The 3,517-nt window shown below is 58.1% G+C and overlaps 1 protein-coding gene across 1 annotated transcript in view; it reads left to right on the forward strand.

Moving 5' to 3' along the window:
* The first annotated feature begins 3,272 nt into the window (after positions 1–3,272).
* The window catches only part of CPNE3 (copine 3), a 28,170-nt gene continuing 27,925 nt past the window's right edge, over positions 3,273–3,517 (forward strand). Inside the window, exon 1 of the mRNA XM_006753845.2 lies at positions 3,273–3,341. The gene's annotated coding sequence lies outside the window, so the exon portion shown is untranslated. The remainder of the gene's footprint in view (positions 3,342–3,517) is intronic.

The raw sequence follows: 3,517 nt of genomic DNA on the forward strand, positions 1-3,517 counted from the left end.
TGCAGCAGCTCAGATAAGCATGCTCTTCTGAGGGGTTAGAATTAGCACCAGGTTGTGCTCAAGGCTGCCCACCTGGGCAAATGGATTTTGTGTAAATCCCAGAGGTTCTTTTATTAATCTTTCAAGCTCTTCTTAAACAAGGGGAGAAGGTGCTTGTGTCTTAACTATTTAATAAGCCATCCACACCAAGGCGATCCATTCATCATGGAGGAGTTAATGAAGTAGTAATGGCTACAGTTCATAGCATGTGTGTGATACACACTGAGCATGCTGCACACCTGCATTGTCGGGTAATTGTTGTAATCCCCTTTTATGGAAATCGAAGTTCAGGTACAGAACCTGGCAAAGCGGACGCACTCCGATACACAGTGGGAGAGATACGCACAGAACATAGGGGCTCCCCAGTGGCTCCTCTTTCTGCCACACAGCCCGCGCCCTTGGTGAGGGGCTGAGCAGCCTGGCTGGTGCTCACTCTCCCCCCAGGAGGTGGCCAGGCTAAAGGGCGTGGCTGCAGCTAGGGAGGAGCTGTCACTCAAAGTGGACCTGGAGGACCTGGGGTGGGCAGAGCGAGCTGCTGGCCAAGGTCGGCTGGGCAGGTGGGCAGAGCCGGAAGCCCCCGGCAGCCAGGGATGTTGTTTGCATCACAGGTGATCAAGTATGTAATGGTGTGAGTGGGGGAGGGTGGCGGTGGGAATACCGTGGGGAGCCCTGCAGAGACCTGAAGTGGGCTGGGCTGTGGGGACAGGCTCTGTACCTCCACATTTGAGAGATATGGGGGGGGGGCAGAGTCTCCCGGACAGCTTAACTGAGCAGATCAGAGCACCGGGCCCATGAGGTGGGGGGCAGGAGGGTGATGATACCCGGCGTCAGGGTTTCGGTGAGGGCCGCCCTGGGCCTGATTCACACGCCAGGCCCTCCAGATGTCAGCTCTTCATTTTCAGTTCCTTTGCGTCGTCTCTATCCTATAATGTTGATGCGAGAAAGTTGGGGTGACTGGGAGCGCTGACATGTTAGGGATTTCTGTGTGACCTGCATTTCAGAAGCAGGTCTCCACCTCTGTTCCCTGTCTCCGTTCTGCCCGCTTCCTCGCGCCTCTGACCGTCTTTGTCACACTTCCCTTTCTCATAAACCCCAGCAGGAAAGGGTGGTGATGGTGGTCACACTGGCACCGGGTGCCCGCTACTATCGGAACAGCTTACCTCCTGGCCGGGGCGACGCGAAGACGGGCTAACTTTGGTGCTAACCCTGCATCCTGTTGCTGGAACCAGAGACCTTGCTGGCGCTTGTCACTGACCTCACTCCCAGGCGCTCTAGAGCAGATTTGGCACAGAGACGCCTGAGATGAGCGTGTCTTCCCCTTCTCCCGTGTGAGGCCTTGGAGTGGCACCCGCTGCCCACCCACCGAGCCCCTCAGCCTGGCTCTCAGGCCCCGGCCTCTTGCCTGTCCTGCCCAGGGTGGCTTCCCCACCTGGATGTGCCGAGTGGGCACTGTGCCCCCTGGCATCAGCTCTTCTGTACCTTGCGGTCCCCTCTCACCGGCTCACGATCTTCCAGCCAGCACTGCCAGCCTCCCTTGGGTCTCCCTGCTGTCCTGGGCCCCGGCACGGTCCCCTGACCTTGGGGTACGGGCACGCCTCCTTGGGGCCTTGCTGCACAACTCACGGTGCATGTGAGTGGGAAAGCCTGACTCCAGTGAAGGCCTCGCAATTTCCGGTTCACTGTGGCTTTGAGCGGAGGCTTGGGAGGCAAATGGAGGGCCCGTGCGCATTGTCCCCCATCAGGAGTGATCTCCCGGGAGGCACTGGGGGTCTGTGCGCAGTGTCCCCCAAAAGGAGTGATCTCCCAGGGGGCTCTGGGGGTCTGTGCGCAGTGTCCCTCATCAGGAGTCACTCTCCCTGGAGGCACTGGGGGTCTGTGTGCGTTGTCCCCCATCAGGAGTGACTCTCCCGGGAGGCACTGGGGGCCTGTGCGCATTGTCCCCCAAAAGGAGTGATCTCCCAGGAGGCACTGGGGGGCTGTGCGCATTGTCCCCCATCAGGAGTGATCTCCCGGGAGGCACTGGGGGTCTGTGCGCATTGTCCCCCAAAAGGAGTGATCTCCCAGGGGGCTCTGGGGGTCTGTGCGCATTGTCCCTCATCAGGAGTCACTCTCCCAGGAGGCACTGGGGGTCTGTGCGCGTTGTCCCCCATCAGGAGTGATCTCCCAGGAGACACTGGGGGTCTGTGCGCATTGTCCCCCATCAGGAGTGATCTCCCAGGAGGCACTGGGGGCCTGTGTGCGTTGTCCCCCATCAGGAGTGATCTCCCAGGAGGCACTGGGGGCCTGTGTGTGTTGTCCCCCATCAGGAGTGACTCTCCCAGGAGGCACTGGGGGCCTGTGTGCGTTGTCCCCCATCAGGAGTCACTCTCCTGGCAGATGGGTGCACCGCGCTGCTCTTCACAGGCACCTCTGGAATTACAACCACAAAGGGGCAGGGGAAGCCTCAGGGCTGGGACAGTGGAGGCCTTAGGTTCAGCCTTGAGAGGTGACCATGCTGAGGGTAAGAGAGACAGATTGCACCCCCTCCTCCCACTCAGCCGGCCTCCAGCAAGAAATGGGGTGCATGTGAGTCAGAAGTCAGTGCTGGCATGGAGGGCCCCTAAATTCTGGGAGACGGAACAAAGAGGCCTCAGGGCCGGGACAGCTGAGGCCTCTGTTGTCCCTGCCCTGAGGCCTCCGCTGTCCCTGCCCTGAGGCCTCCGCTGTCCTGGCCCCGGGGCAGCCAAGCCGCGGAGGCCAGGCGGCCCTAAACCCGTCGCCTCTGTGTGTGGGACCCCACATCAGGTGTGGGAATCCCGTGCTTCCAGGCAGCGGCCGGATGGAGAGCCGCCCTGTACCATGGGCGGGAGGGGGCGCGTATGTGGGGCCTTTTACTCCCCAAGTTTGATTTTTAGCTGAAATTCTTGGAAAATAGAAAATATCTCCTTTAGCATCTTGTTAAATAAACAATTTAAAATTAAGGTTGTAGTTTAATGTGTTTTATTTCATAGCTAAATGCTTCTTGGAGTTTTTCTGAGTGGTAAAATTTATAGTGAAGTGAAAAGACAATACAACTTTTTTTAAAAAAATATATTTTTATTAATTTCAGAGAGGAAGGGAGAGAGAGATAGAAACATTAATGGTGAGAGAGAATCATTGATCACTGCCTCCTGCAAGGCCCACACTAGGGACTGAGCCTGCAACCTGGGCACGTGCCCTGAATGGGAATCTAACCGTGACTTTCTGGTTCATAGGTCAATGCTCAACCCTGACCCACGCCGGCTGGGTGATTTATAAGCCTTAGAAACTGCATTTCTGTCCCAGTAAGTGAGCTCTGTCCCAGCGAGAGTCTAACACACAGTCCCTCCTGGTCCCTCCTGGTCCCCCTGCCCCCCCTGATCCCCCCTGGTTCCTGCTGGGCCCCCTGTTCCCGACTGATCCCCCTGGTCGCTCTGGGCCTCCCTGATCCCCCCTGATCCCTCCTGGGTTCCCCCCCCCC

Source organism: Myotis davidii, unplaced genomic scaffold, assembly GCF_000327345.1.
Source record: "Myotis davidii unplaced genomic scaffold, ASM32734v1 scaffold272, whole genome shotgun sequence".
NCBI lineage: Eukaryota > Metazoa > Chordata > Mammalia > Chiroptera > Vespertilionidae > Myotis > Myotis davidii.